This window comes from Crinia signifera, chromosome 9 (genome assembly GCF_055691185.1).
Source record: "Crinia signifera chromosome 9, ASM5569118v1, whole genome shotgun sequence".
NCBI classification, from domain to species: Eukaryota; Metazoa; Chordata; class Amphibia; order Anura; family Myobatrachidae; genus Crinia; species Crinia signifera.
In genome coordinates this window covers 122,984,039-122,996,538 of record NC_139225.1, presented here as the reverse complement: position 1 = coordinate 122,996,538, position 12,500 = coordinate 122,984,039, and the positions used below count along the sequence as shown (strand labels likewise).

The window sequence follows — 12,500 nt, the reverse complement described above, 5'->3', positions numbered from 1 at the left end:
CAGACTCAAGAATCCGTTCTTCCTGTTAAAGGGCTTTTTGGTCTCTGTAAAGAGGCGTGGGTTCAAATCCCACTTCTGACAAAGCTTTTTATTGTTTCAATAGCAACTATATTCAAATTTCGATTAGTCTTATAATACGTATGATTGATACCGATAAATGCACTTTCAGTATTTTTCTTATTAAAAGAAAGAATCATAATCCAAAATGGCATACATTTTCGGCCATGACCATGCACTTGTCAGGATGGCCGAGCGGTCTAAGGCGCCAGACTCAAAAATCTGTTCTTCCTGTTAAAGGGCTTTCTGGTCTCTGTAAAGAGTCGTGGGTTCAAATCCCACTTCTGACAAAGCATTTTATTGTTTCAATAGCAACTACATACAAATTTCGATTAGTCTTATAATACGTATGATTGATACCGATAAATGGGTACTTATGTAGTATCTGGGCTGCCGATTTCTAAATCGGGTCGGATCGGGAGATCGCATCGCATCGCATGCGACCATGCGATTCGATGCGATGCGATGCGATGACCCAATTTTTCCATAGGAATCAATGTTAAAATGGACTGAGTCCATTTTAACATGGAATTCAATGGGAAAAATGGGTCCTTTTCATACCCCTACTATCCAAGTGGGCATGGAGTTGGATATAAACCTGTGGCGAGCGTAGCGAGCCACCGAGCCCGAAGCGTGGCGAGCGAAGCGAGCCCCGCGAGGGGACGAATACCGTCCCCTCGCGGGGCTCGCTTCGCTTGCCACGCTTCGGGCTCGGTGGCTCGCTACGCTCGCCACAGGTTTATATCCAACTCCATGCCCACTTGGATAGTAGGGGTATGAAAAGGACCCATTTTTCCATAGGAATCATTTTAACATTGATTCCTATGGAAAAATCGGGTCATCGCATCCGATATCGGATGCGATGCGATGCGATGCGATATCGCATCGCATCGCATCTGATTGTATGCCTTAACTTAAGGCATACAATCAAAAAATCGGCAGCCCAGATACTACATAAGTACCGATAAATGCACTTTTAGTAGTTTTTTTATTAAAAGAAAGAATCATAATCCACAATGGCTAACATTTTCAGAAATGAGTTTGTACTTGTCAGGATGGCCGAGCGGTCTAAGGCGCCATACTCAAGAATCCGTTCTTCCTGTTAAAGGGCTTTCTGGTCTCTGTAAAGAGGCGGGGGTTCAAATCCCACTTCTGAAAAAGCTTTGTATTGTTTCAATAGCAACTACATTCGAATTTCGATTAGTCTTATAATACGTATGATTGATACCGATAAATGCACTTTCAGTATATTTTTTATTAAAAGAAAGATTTATAATCCACAATGCACTTGTCAGGATGGCCGAGCGGTCTAAGGCGCCAGACTCAAGAATCCGTTCTTCCTGTTAAAGGGCTTTCTGCTCTCTGTAAAGAGGCGTGGGTTCAAATCCCACTTCTGACAAAGCTTTTTATTGTTTCAATAGCAACTATATTCAAATTTCGATTAGTCTTATAATACGTATGATTGATACCGATAAATGCACTTTCAGTATTTTTCTTATTAAAAGAAAGAATCATAATCCAAAATGGCATACATTTTCAGCCATGACCATGCACTTGTCAGGATGGCCGAGCGGTCTAAGGCGCCAGACTCAAGAATCCGTTCTTCCTGTTAAAGGGCTTTCTGGCCTCTGTAAAGAGGCGTGGGTTCAAATCCCACTTCTGACAAAGCATTTTATTGTTTCAATAGCAACTACATTCAAATTTCGATTAGTTTTATAATACGTATGATTGATACCGATAAATGCACTTTCAGTAGTTTTTTTTATTAAAAGAAAGAATAATAATCCACAATGGCTAACATTTTCAGAAGTGGGTTTGTACTTGTCAGAAGTGAGTTTGTACTTGTCAGGATGGCCGAACGGTCTAAGGCGCCATACTCAAGAATCCGTTCTTCCTGTTACAGGGTTTTCTGGTCTCTGTAAAGAGGCGTGGGTTCATATCCCACTTCTGACAAAGCATTTTATTGTTTCAATAGCAACTACATTCAAATTTCGATTAGTTTTATAATACGTATGATTGATACCGATAAATGCACTTTCAGTAGTTTTTTTATTAAAAGAAAGAATCATAATCCACAATGGCTAACATTTTCAGAAGTGGGTTTGTACTTGTCAGGATGGCCGAGCGGTCTAAGGCGCCAGACTCAAGAATCCGTTTTTCCTGTTAAAGGGCTTTCTGGTCTCTGTAAAGAGGCGTGTGTTCAAATCCCACTTCTAACAAAGCGTTTTATTGTTTAAATAGCAACTATATTCAAATTTTGATTAGTCTTATAATACGTATGATTGATACCGATAAATGCACTTTCAGTGTTTTTTTTATTAAAAGAAAGAATCATAATCCAAAATGGCATACATTTTCAGCCATGACCATGTACTTGTCAGTATGGCCGAGCGGTCTAAGGCGCCAGACTCAAGAATCCGTTCTTCCTGTTAAAGGGCTTTCTGATCTCTTTAAAGAGGCGTGGGTTCAAATCCCACTTCTGACACAGCTTTTTATTGTTTCAATAGCAACTATATTCAAATTTCGATTAGTCTTATAATACGTATGATTGATACCGATAAATGCACTTTCAGTATTTTTTTTATTAAAAGAAAGAATAATAATCTAAAATGGCATACATTTTCAATCATGTTCATGTACTTGTCAGGATGGCCGAGCGGTCTAAGGCGCCAGACTCAAGAATCCGTTCTTCCTGTTAAAGGGCTTTCTGGTCTCTGTAAAGAGGCGTGTGTTCAAATCCCACTTCTGACAAAGCATTTTATTGTTTCAATAGCAACTACATTCAAATTTCGATTAGTCTTATAATACGTATGACTGATACCGATAAATGCAGTTAGTAGTTTATTGTGTTTTATTTGTTCTTGTTTTCGACATAGATATCTTCATCACATTTATTTTAAAGCAACTTGCAGCTTAATAAATTAAAGAAATGTAATCAGTAGAAACTGTGGAAGATCAGAGGAATAAAGTTATCCCATCAACACACTAACCCCAACCTTTCATTATTTTTTTATTAAAAGAAAGAATCATAATCCAAGCCGAGCGGTCTAAGGCGCCAGACTCAAGAATCCGTTCTTCCTTTTAAAGGGCTTTCTGGTCTCTGTAAAGAGGCGTGGGTTCAAATCCCACTTCTGACAAAGCTTTTTATTGTTTCAATAGCAACTACATTCAAATTTTGATTAGTCTTATAATACGTATGATTGATACCGAAAAATGCACTTTCAGTATTTTTTTATTATCAGTATTTTTTTTTTTTTTTTTAAACACATTTTATTGTTGGAACATGTCAGAATACAAACAGATGAGATCTCAGCGACACGGTACACACATACAAGGAGTGAAAACAGTATACAATTCTAGTTTTCCGCGTTGTCGTGTTCCGGGGTAGAAGGGGAGAAGGAATTTTCTGGTTTTTATAAGAGGCGGTGTGAAAGAAGAGAGAGGGTGGTAGGAGAAAGAAGCGATAGAAGAAAAGAGAGAGAAAAACCAAAAAATAGAGAAGGGTAAAGGGCGTCCTCCCGGTGCCTGCGGGGCACCCTGTCCCTTCCCAGGAAGCCAGGTGGTGTCACTGTGGGACATGGCAGGGGGATGGAGGGGGAGGGCGGGGAGGGTTGGGGGAGGGGGTGGGTTTCCGTTAGTTTATATCATATGGTGGGGGGGCGTTCTGAGATGTCATCCAAGGCGTCCACACCTTATGAAAGGATTTGAGAGAGTGGCGTATAGTTGCGGTCATATACTCCATTCTATATGTATACCATATACGGGCAAGTATTGCCTGCATTGGGGCCGGATCTGTTTTTTTCCAGTCGGCTGCTATTTGACAGGTCATTGCAGAGATAATATGTCGGAATAGTTTATGCTGGTGTAGGGTAAGCATGGGGGGTTTAAGCGGAAGGAGAAAATATTTGGGGTCTAGAGGGACGTAAGGTTTCCACCTCTTTCCAGATTGTAACTATCTTTGGACAGTTCCACCAGATATGAAGGAAGCTACCCTCCGCCGTACAGCCCCTCCAGCACCTATCCGACGTGTTAGGAAACATCCTATGCAGTCTGGATGGGACATAATACCAGCGGTAAAGAAGCTTATATATGTTTTCTTTAATTTTCACGCATATCGAGCTGGAGGCCGCATTGTCGCGAATTTCCTCCCAGTCCTCGTCATCTATGGGCAGACCTAGGTCTTTCTCCCAGGCCCTCTCATGTGGAGCCCGAGAGGAGGCCGTGCTGGTTTCCAGAAGGGAGTAAAGTGTTGAGATTAGGCCCGCGGAGGAGGTTCGCTTCCAACATATGTATTCATAAGAAGTTAGGGGTCTAGATATAAGAGTTGGGGTGGTTTTAGAATGAAAGTGCCGGATTTGTAGGAAGCGGAAAAAGTCCATGTTCGGGATTGCTGTACCCTCTCTTATTGCGGCAAACTGCGGGAAACTAGCATCGACTGAGATGTCGTTAAGGTAGTAGATATTGTATTTTAGCCAACTGGAGAGGGAAGAGCGGCTCATGCCTGGAGGAAAGGCTGGGTTATGGAATAGCGGAAATAGAGGAGAGGGGAGCGGAGCCAAATTGTATGTTTTGTTAACCTTGTCCCAAACCGATAAGGCTCTGGAGACCACCGGGTGGGATGCAGCTGTGTGAGGGCGCTTGTTTTTTGGTAGCCATTGCAGGGAAGACATAGTGGACAATCCCAAATCGTCCGCTTCTATTTTTACCCAAACTTTCTGTGTGCCCCATGGGTTGCACCATTGGACATTCTGGGACAGCCGTGAGGCATAATAGTATCTCTGGAAGTCCGGGATGCCTAGACCTCCTTGATGGGAGGGTCGTTGTAAAAGTTTTAGCCTTATTCGGGGGCGTTTCTTGTCCCAAATGAACTGAGTGGTTTGGTATTGTAGTGATTTGAATACATAAAGGGGGATATATATTGGCAAGGTTTGGAATAAGTATAGGAGGCGCGGGAGGACACTCATTTTAACTGAGTTAATCCTACCAATCCAAGAGATGTAGTAGGAGGACCATGTGGATAGATCTGTTTTAATTATCTCTAAAAGAAGCGGATAGTTGGCCTGAAAAAGTTGGTGATAGTGTTGAGTCAGGTATATGCCGAGGTACTTGATTTTCTTTCTGTTCCAGTTACATGGAAGCTGTTTCATTAGCTCGGATTTGGAGGGTCCGGGTATGTGAAAATCAAGGACCTCCGTCTTTTCTACGTTAATTTTGTAGCCAGAGTGTTGTGAGTATTGCTGTATTTCAGAGAGTAGGGGAGGGATTGAGCTGATCGGGTTTGCGAGGGTCAGAAGTACATCATCGGCATATAACGCAATTTTATGTTCCGATGGACCGGTTTTTATGCCCTGAATAGTGGGGTTGTTGCGAATCCTTGCCGCCAGGGGTTCCATAATGAGGGCAAAGATAAGCGGGGATAAGGGGCATCCCTGACGTGTACCATTCGCTATTTTGAAGTAGTCTGACATGACTCCGTTGACAGAGACCCGAGCGGACGGTGTGCGGTAGAGTGCCTTGGTGCCTTCCAGAAAAGCCCCCGAGAAGCCCATCTTTTCTAAAACTGCAAAGGCAAAGGGCCAGGAAATACGGTCAAATGCCTTTTCCGCGTCCAAGGCTAGGACCAAGGCGGGGTTTTTCTGCTTTTGAATGATGTGGATAAGGTCTATTGCTCGTCTCGTGTTGTCCGACGCCTGGTGACCAGGAATAAAACCGACCTGGTCTGGATGAACCAGGAGTGGGAGCAAAGAAGCAAGCCTGGCGGCTAAGACCTTCGCGTATATTTTTAAATCTACATTCAAAAGCGAAATTGGTCTATAGTTTGCACACCCGGTCGGGTCCCTGTCAGGTTTTGGGATCACCACTATGTCCGCCTGGGTGGCCTCTGGGGAAAAAGAGGCACCCTCAAGGATGTCGTTAAACAACACCACCAGATGGGGGGCTAGTTCCAGTGCGAAGCGCTTATAGTATTGGGCCGTAAAGCCGTCGGGACCTGGGGCAGCAGAGGAGCGCATTGAGCGTATCGCCGATACTACCTCCTCCACCGTTATCTTTGCGTTCAAGAAGGAAAGATGAGCATCTGAAAGTGTGGGTAGGGGAGTGTTGGCTAAGTAGGTAGACAGATTATCTATATCAAGTGTGGATGTGGGGGAGGGCTCACCCAGATTGTACAGAGCTTCATAAAATGCTCGAAACTCCTCCGCTATTTCTTTAGGGTTATAGGTGTGTGATCCCCTTATTGAGGAGTATATTTTATCAATAGTTCTCGACGATTGTTGGCGCCGAAGCTTGTTGGATCGAGTCTATCTTATCCGCTTTGTCATAGAACCGTTGTTGAAGTCTTTTAAGGATATTGGCTGCTCTATGGGACAGGAGTGTATTCAGCTGACCTCTGATCGAGTCTATCTGGGAGAGTAGGGCAGGTGTGGGCGTGATTTTGTGTTGATCTATTAGCGATGTTAATTGAGTTTCTAGGGTGTGTATCTGTGCCTTCATCTTTTTCCGGATAGAGGAAACCTTGGAGATTATCAGGCCCCTGATAGTGGCCTTATGGGCTTCCCAAATGGTGGTGGGGGAAAGGTCAGGGGAGGAGTTTTCTTTGAAGTAGTGAGTAATAGCAAGTTTAACTTCTGCTAACGAGGATAGATGTTCTAGTAGGGAGTCGTCTAACCGCCATCTATAGGTCCTCGGGGGGCATTCGTAAAGATCAATGAATATGTAAATACCTGCGTGATCTGTCCAGGAAAACGGCGTTATGCCTGCCTCTTTAACTCTAGGGATCAAAGGGGAAGAGATGTGGATCATGTCTATCCTAGAGTAGTGTTGATGGGGGGCCGAATAGTGAGTGTAATCTTTAGAGTGCGGGTGTTTTAATCGCCAGGAGTCACTCAGTCCATTATGCTTTAAGGCTGCAGTAAGGGTGCGGGAAGCTCTGGGAATAGTCGACGTTGAGGTGTGTGGGGGAGGGGTGGATCTATCTAGCAAAGGGTCGATAATAGTGTTGAAGTCTCCTCCGATAATTATGTGGCCTTGTGCCATTCTACCTAGGCGTTTAAAGAACGTGTCAAAGAATTGAGATTGGTCTTGGTTGGGAGCGTATAAAGAAACCAGGGTCACAGTAAGTGAACGGATGGTTCCGATTACCAAGATAAACCTCCCGTCAGGGTCGGCAAATGTTTTAATTGGGACAAAAGGCACACCCCTACGAATCAGGATAGCCACTCCTCTTTTTTTGCAGTCCGCCGATGCAAAATTTTTTTGAGAGAACGAAGGACCCTTGAGTTGGGAGTGACTGCCAGAGAAATGTGTCTCTTGCAAGAACACGATGGATGCGTTTTCTCTTTTGCAGGCTCCCAGTAGGATCGTTCGTTTTTTGGGCGAGTTCAGGCCGTTAACATTTATGGACAATACTTTGAGGGCCATCGTATGGTATGTCACAACAAGTTATTTTAAAAATCAAATTACAAGTGTGGGTAGACTGAGGGAGAAAGGGGGACCTCCCTGCGGGGGAGGAGGGAAGGGGGGAGGGAGGAGGGGGAGCGCCACCGGAAAGACACCAGAGAAGAAAAAAAGGTAAGTGGTAGATGAGAGGAAAGAGCCCAAAAGGGCTAGTACCCTGAGGAGGAGGGTCCCATGTGGGGACCGCTACAAGGAAACAAATTATTACATATAATCTAAACATTTGTGTAAGGGAATTTGGGGGGGGATAAAGAAGCATAGTACTGGCGTGTCGGAGACCGCCAGGACCGAATGCATCCCAGGTTATAGGGGTCCGTAGGGACTAACTAAGCTAGCATACTATAAATCTCTACACATTGAATTATTAACTCTACACTTTAAACTAAACAGAATTAACATTACCACAGAGGTGTATCTCACCCATAGAGGGTCGGAACTGTAAGCACACATGTGGAGCTTACTATTTATGATTCCATTTTGGTAGTGATGCGAGAGTTCAGTTGGGTTCGCCGTTTTCCACTCGGTGATGAGAAACCCTTGTCCATTCTGGAGGTGGGGGGGAGTGTCGCTGTGGTGGAGGGACTCTCATCGGCTTCTGTTGAGGGAGACGGAAGAAGGTCCAGTTTTGCCAGGAGATCTTGACCTTGAGTCAGAGTCTTGATGTTATGCAGAGAGTCGTTTGCCGACACTTGTAGCATGAAGGGGAAACCCCACCTGTAGCGGATTTTGTGTTGGCGAAGGATTTTAGTGACCGGCTGCAATTCACGTCGTTTTTGAATGGTCGAGGGGGCTAGGTCTTGATATATTTGTAGTTGCATGTCTCGGAATTTGGTAGATGGAGAGTCTCTAGTGGTTGCGAGAATCTTATCTTTTGTTTGATAATAGTGGAAACGGACTATAATGTCTCTTGGGGGTTGTGAAGCCGGGGGTTTCGGGCGAAGGGCTCTGTGGGCTCTATCCAAAAGGCAATCCTCGTCTGTTAGCGATGGGGCTATTTGTTGGAAGAATTCTTTCAGGAACGTTGGTAGAGAGGAGCTGGGAACGGTTTCTGCTACGTTGCGGATGCGCAGGTTATTACGCCGATAGCGATTTTCTTGGTCTTCTTGTCTTTCTTTAAGCGTCTCTATCTCTTCATGCAGTCTGGAGAGTTCCTTATCCAGACGGGATTGAGAGCGGCATAAATCGTCAGTTTTAGATTCTAAATCGTCAGTTCTGGTGCCCAAAGCTGTCAAGTCGGACCTGAACTCCGAGACTGCCTTGGCGAGCTCTTGTTTGAAGGCACTTTGTACCCCTTCCAATAGCCCGGACATCACTGCTTGAATCTGGGGGTCTATAGCTGTGTCTGACGTTCCAGGGTGGGAGGGAGAATCTGAGAGCTGCATGTTGCCTGAAGCGCTCTTGGATTTGGAGCCAAAGAAATTTCCTGTTGGCTGGGGGGTTTTCTTGTTTCTCTGGGACATAATGAACAAAGCCGTTTGGGGCCGAAATCAGCAACCAGGGTGTAGACGTGATATTTGTGGAGTGGAAATGGCGGAGGTGATCAGTAGGGAGGGATAGCTTCGGTCCTAGCGAGTCCTAGAATTTACTCAGCCAGACATGTTGGGTATTGTGACCTCTACAGAGGGAGATGAGTTATATTGAATGTGGAGAGTCTCACTCTTCTTTCAGCTCAGGGACCTGCCCTTGAGCTGATTTTCCGTCTCCAGCTGTGCCAGGTATTGCAGGTAGGCGGTGTGTCACGGTTATCTGAGGAGATGATTTTAGGAGGATATGTGGGGAAAGCTGAGCGGGAGCACAGGCTGGAAGCGTCTTTTCTCTTCACTACGGCTTGGCCTCGCTCCCTGGGGCTAATATCTTTTCAATACGGAGCAGCTCAGTGAGTCTTCTGGGTGTTCACACAGGCTGATCTCTTTTGGGTGCTATCCGTGTAGAAGGGGGTGACTCTGCTGATGGAGGGATTGCACCCTACGGTCAAGAGGGGGCTGGCAAGCCTTCTGCTGCTGCTGTATGTGAGAGGACAATAGGTGGCCAATGATGTTGGTAGCGGGCCAGAGCTTTGGGGTCAGAGTGGCTGAGCAGATTGATTTAAATGGGAGGGTGGGCAGCTGCCTTGGCTGTTATATTGTTGTCAGGCTGAGGCTCCCAGTCAAGAAATGGGGAAGGGAAACTGAGCTGGGTAGACAGCAGATATAATGGCTGGTAGCACCAGCAGTGCTGTAATTTAGGCTGGTTGAGCAGGGGCCCCTCGCTTGGTGCTCACTGTCTAGCGGGGTTCAGTGTATAAGGGCTGCTTTTAGGGTCCTATCTGGCTTTACCCCAGTGTGGGATATGTCCGCCCAGGTCCCCTAGGCTTGCCCCGCTTTGGTGAGGCTGTTCTGACTAGTGGCTATGGCGGCCTGCTGAGTTGTGCTGCTGTTATGAGGGGCAGGTCTGCAGGAGGAGGGAGAGCCCCCAGGTATTCCGAGCCGGGTACTCACAATTAGTTCTGATCCCTGTAGGGGGTCCTGCTGGTGCTGCGGCGGGTGTGGGGATAGCCGCTTGTCTCCCTCACACTCAGTTCCCGACGGCGTCTGGCGTCTCACCCTGTGACGAGCGGTGAGCGCTCACTGCACCCCCGGCGTGCGGTAATGGAAGGCTTGTGTGGGGAAGGGTCCTCGGTCCCCCGGCTGCAGCGCCCGATCTCCGTGTCTCCTGTTGCAGGTGCGCGGTACGCAGTGGATTCCTCTTCCTCCCGAAATCGAGGCCCCGGCGCCGGCCGTCTGACCAGGCCGCAACCTGCGAGAGTGCTTACAAGCACTCCCCGGCTCTGCAGCAGCGGTCTACGGCACCCGGAGCACAGCGGGGGTAAGGTGAGGTGGGATGGGAGGGTGAGAGAGGGGTATTAGGTCTGGTTAGAGGGTATTTTGGGCTGGTTGGAGCAGGAGCTGATCTCCTGCACGTCTTCACTGTCTGTCCGCCAAGCCCCGCCCCCTATCAGTATTTTTTTTATTAAAAGAAAGAATCATAATCCAAAATGGCATGCCAGACTCAAGAATCCGTTCTTCCTGTAAAAAGGCTTTCTGGTCTCTGTAAAGAGGCTTGGGTTCAAATCCCACTTCTGACAATAGCAACTACATTCAACTGCCAATTAGTCTTATAATACGTATGACTGATACCGATAAATGCAGTTAGTAGTTCTTTGTGTTTTATTTGTTCTTGTTTTCGACATAGATATCTTGATCACATTTATTTCAAAGCAAAGTGCAGCTTAATAAATTAAAGAAATGTAATCAGTAGAAACTGTGGAAGATCAGAGGAATAAAGTTATCCCATCAACACACCAACCCCAACCTTTCATTATTTTTTTATTAAAAGAAAGAATCATAATCCAAAATGGCATACATTTTCAGTCACGCTCATGTACTTGTCAGGATGGCTGAGCGGTCTAAGGCGCCAAACTCAAGAATCCGTTCTTCCTGTTAAAGGGCTTTCTGGTCTCTGTAAAGAGGCGTGGGTTCAAATCCCACTTCTGACAAAGCATTTTATTGTTTCAATAGCAACTACATTCAAATTTCGATTAGTCTTATAATACGTATGATTGATACCGATAAATGCACTTTCAGTATTTTTTTTATTAAAAGAAAGAATCATAATCCAAAATGGCATACATTTTCAGTCATGTTCATGTACTTGTCAGGATGGCCGAGCGGTCTAAGGCGCCAGACTCAAGAATCCATTCTTCCTGTTAAAGGGCTTTCTGGTCTCTGTAAAGAGGCGTGGGTTCAAATCCCACTTCTGACAAAGCATTTTATTGTTTCAATAGCAACTACATTCAAATTTCGATTAGTCTTATAATACGTATGATTGATACCGATAAATGCACTTTCAGTAGTTTTTTTATTAAAAGAAAGAATCATAATCCACAATGGCTAACATTTTCAGAAGTGGGTTTGTACTTGTCAGGATGGCCGAGCGGTCTAAGGCGCCAGACTCAAGAATCCGTTCTTCCTGTTAAAGGGCTTTCTGGTCTCTGTAAAGAGGCGTGGGTTCAAATCCCACTTCTGACAAAGCATTTTATTGTTTCAATAGCAACTACATTCAAATTTCGATTAGTCTTATAATACGTATGATTGATACCGATAAATGCACTTTCAGTAGTTTTTTTATTAAAAGAAAGAATCATAATCCACAATGGCTAACATTTTCAGAAGTGGGTTTGTACTTGTCAGGATGGCCGAGCGGTCTAAGGCGCCAGACTCAAGAACCCGTTCTTCCTGTTAAAGGGCTTTCTGGTCTCTGTAAAGAGGCGTGGGTTCAAATCCCACTTCTGACAAAGCTTTTTATTGTTTCAATAGCAACTACATTTGAATTTCGATTAGTCTTATAATACGTATGATTGATACCGATAAATGCATTTCAGTATTTTTCTTATTAAAAGAAAGAATCATAATCCAAAATGGCATACATTTTCAGCCATGACCATGCACTTGTCAGGATGGCCGAGCGGTCTAAGGCGCCAGACTCAAGAATCCATTCTTCCTGTTAAAGGGCTTTCTGGTCTCTGTAAAGAGGCGTGGGTTCAAATCCCACTTCTGACAAAGCATTTTATTGTTTCAATAGCAACTACATTCAAATTTCGATTAGTCTTATAATACGTATGATTGATACCGATAAATGCACTTTCAGTAGTTTTTTTATTAAAAGAAAGAATCATAATCCACAATGGCTAACATTTTCAGAAGTGGGTTTGTACTTGTCAGGATGGCCGAGCGGTCTAAGGCGCCAGACTCAAGAATCCGTTCTTCCTGTTAAAGGGCTTTCTGGTCTCTGTAAAGAGGCGTGGGTTCAAATCCCACTTCTGACAAAGCATTTTATTGTTTCAATAGCAACTACATTCAAATTTCGATTAGTCTTATAATACGTATGATTGATACCGATAAATGCACTTTCAGTAGTTTTTTTATTAAAAGAAAGAATCATAATCCACAATGGCTAACATTTTCAGAAGT

At 44.7% G+C, this 12,500-nt stretch overlaps 13 non-coding genes across 13 annotated transcripts in view; all 13 read left to right on the top strand.

The window, feature by feature from the left end:
- TRNAL-CAA (transfer RNA leucine (anticodon CAA)) overlaps nucleotides 1–81 on the top strand; it is a 109-nt gene extending 28 nt beyond the window's left edge. The window contains exons 1-2 of the tRNA in view: nucleotides 1–10; nucleotides 36–81. The exon at nucleotides 1–10 is cut by the window's left edge and continues 28 nt beyond it. This is a non-coding gene — a tRNA (tRNA-Leu). The remainder of the gene's footprint in view (nucleotides 11–35) is intronic.
- A 157-nt stretch (nucleotides 82–238) lies between these two features.
- Nucleotides 239–347, top strand: TRNAL-CAA (transfer RNA leucine (anticodon CAA)). Its single transcript has 2 exons — nucleotides 239–276; nucleotides 302–347. It is a non-coding gene; the product is annotated as a tRNA-Leu (tRNA).
- A 1,000-nt stretch (nucleotides 348–1,347) lies between these two features.
- TRNAL-CAA (transfer RNA leucine (anticodon CAA)) lies at nucleotides 1,348–1,456 on the top strand. The gene is made up of 2 exons: nucleotides 1,348–1,385; nucleotides 1,411–1,456. It is a non-coding gene; the product is annotated as a tRNA-Leu (tRNA).
- A 157-nt stretch (nucleotides 1,457–1,613) lies between these two features.
- On the top strand, nucleotides 1,614–1,722 carry TRNAL-CAA (transfer RNA leucine (anticodon CAA)). The gene is made up of 2 exons: nucleotides 1,614–1,651; nucleotides 1,677–1,722. It is a non-coding gene; the product is annotated as a tRNA-Leu (tRNA).
- Nucleotides 1,723–2,167: 445 nt separating this feature from the next.
- Nucleotides 2,168–2,276, top strand: TRNAL-CAA (transfer RNA leucine (anticodon CAA)). The gene is made up of 2 exons: nucleotides 2,168–2,205; nucleotides 2,231–2,276. It is a non-coding gene; the product is annotated as a tRNA-Leu (tRNA).
- A 157-nt stretch (nucleotides 2,277–2,433) lies between these two features.
- TRNAL-CAA (transfer RNA leucine (anticodon CAA)) lies at nucleotides 2,434–2,542 on the top strand. Its single transcript has 2 exons — nucleotides 2,434–2,471; nucleotides 2,497–2,542. It is a non-coding gene; the product is annotated as a tRNA-Leu (tRNA).
- A 157-nt stretch (nucleotides 2,543–2,699) lies between these two features.
- Nucleotides 2,700–2,808, top strand: TRNAL-CAA (transfer RNA leucine (anticodon CAA)). Its single transcript has 2 exons — nucleotides 2,700–2,737; nucleotides 2,763–2,808. It is a non-coding gene; the product is annotated as a tRNA-Leu (tRNA).
- Nucleotides 2,809–10,917: 8,109 nt separating this feature from the next.
- On the top strand, nucleotides 10,918–11,026 carry TRNAL-CAA (transfer RNA leucine (anticodon CAA)). The gene is made up of 2 exons: nucleotides 10,918–10,955; nucleotides 10,981–11,026. It is a non-coding gene; the product is annotated as a tRNA-Leu (tRNA).
- Nucleotides 11,027–11,183: 157 nt separating this feature from the next.
- Nucleotides 11,184–11,292, top strand: TRNAL-CAA (transfer RNA leucine (anticodon CAA)). The gene is made up of 2 exons: nucleotides 11,184–11,221; nucleotides 11,247–11,292. It is a non-coding gene; the product is annotated as a tRNA-Leu (tRNA).
- Nucleotides 11,293–11,449: 157 nt separating this feature from the next.
- TRNAL-CAA (transfer RNA leucine (anticodon CAA)) lies at nucleotides 11,450–11,558 on the top strand. Its single transcript has 2 exons — nucleotides 11,450–11,487; nucleotides 11,513–11,558. It is a non-coding gene; the product is annotated as a tRNA-Leu (tRNA).
- Nucleotides 11,559–11,715: 157 nt separating this feature from the next.
- On the top strand, nucleotides 11,716–11,824 carry TRNAL-CAA (transfer RNA leucine (anticodon CAA)). Its single transcript has 2 exons — nucleotides 11,716–11,753; nucleotides 11,779–11,824. It is a non-coding gene; the product is annotated as a tRNA-Leu (tRNA).
- A 156-nt stretch (nucleotides 11,825–11,980) lies between these two features.
- Nucleotides 11,981–12,089, top strand: TRNAL-CAA (transfer RNA leucine (anticodon CAA)). The gene is made up of 2 exons: nucleotides 11,981–12,018; nucleotides 12,044–12,089. It is a non-coding gene; the product is annotated as a tRNA-Leu (tRNA).
- A 157-nt stretch (nucleotides 12,090–12,246) lies between these two features.
- On the top strand, nucleotides 12,247–12,355 carry TRNAL-CAA (transfer RNA leucine (anticodon CAA)). Its single transcript has 2 exons — nucleotides 12,247–12,284; nucleotides 12,310–12,355. It is a non-coding gene; the product is annotated as a tRNA-Leu (tRNA).
- The last annotated feature ends 145 nt before the right edge of the window (nucleotides 12,356–12,500 follow it).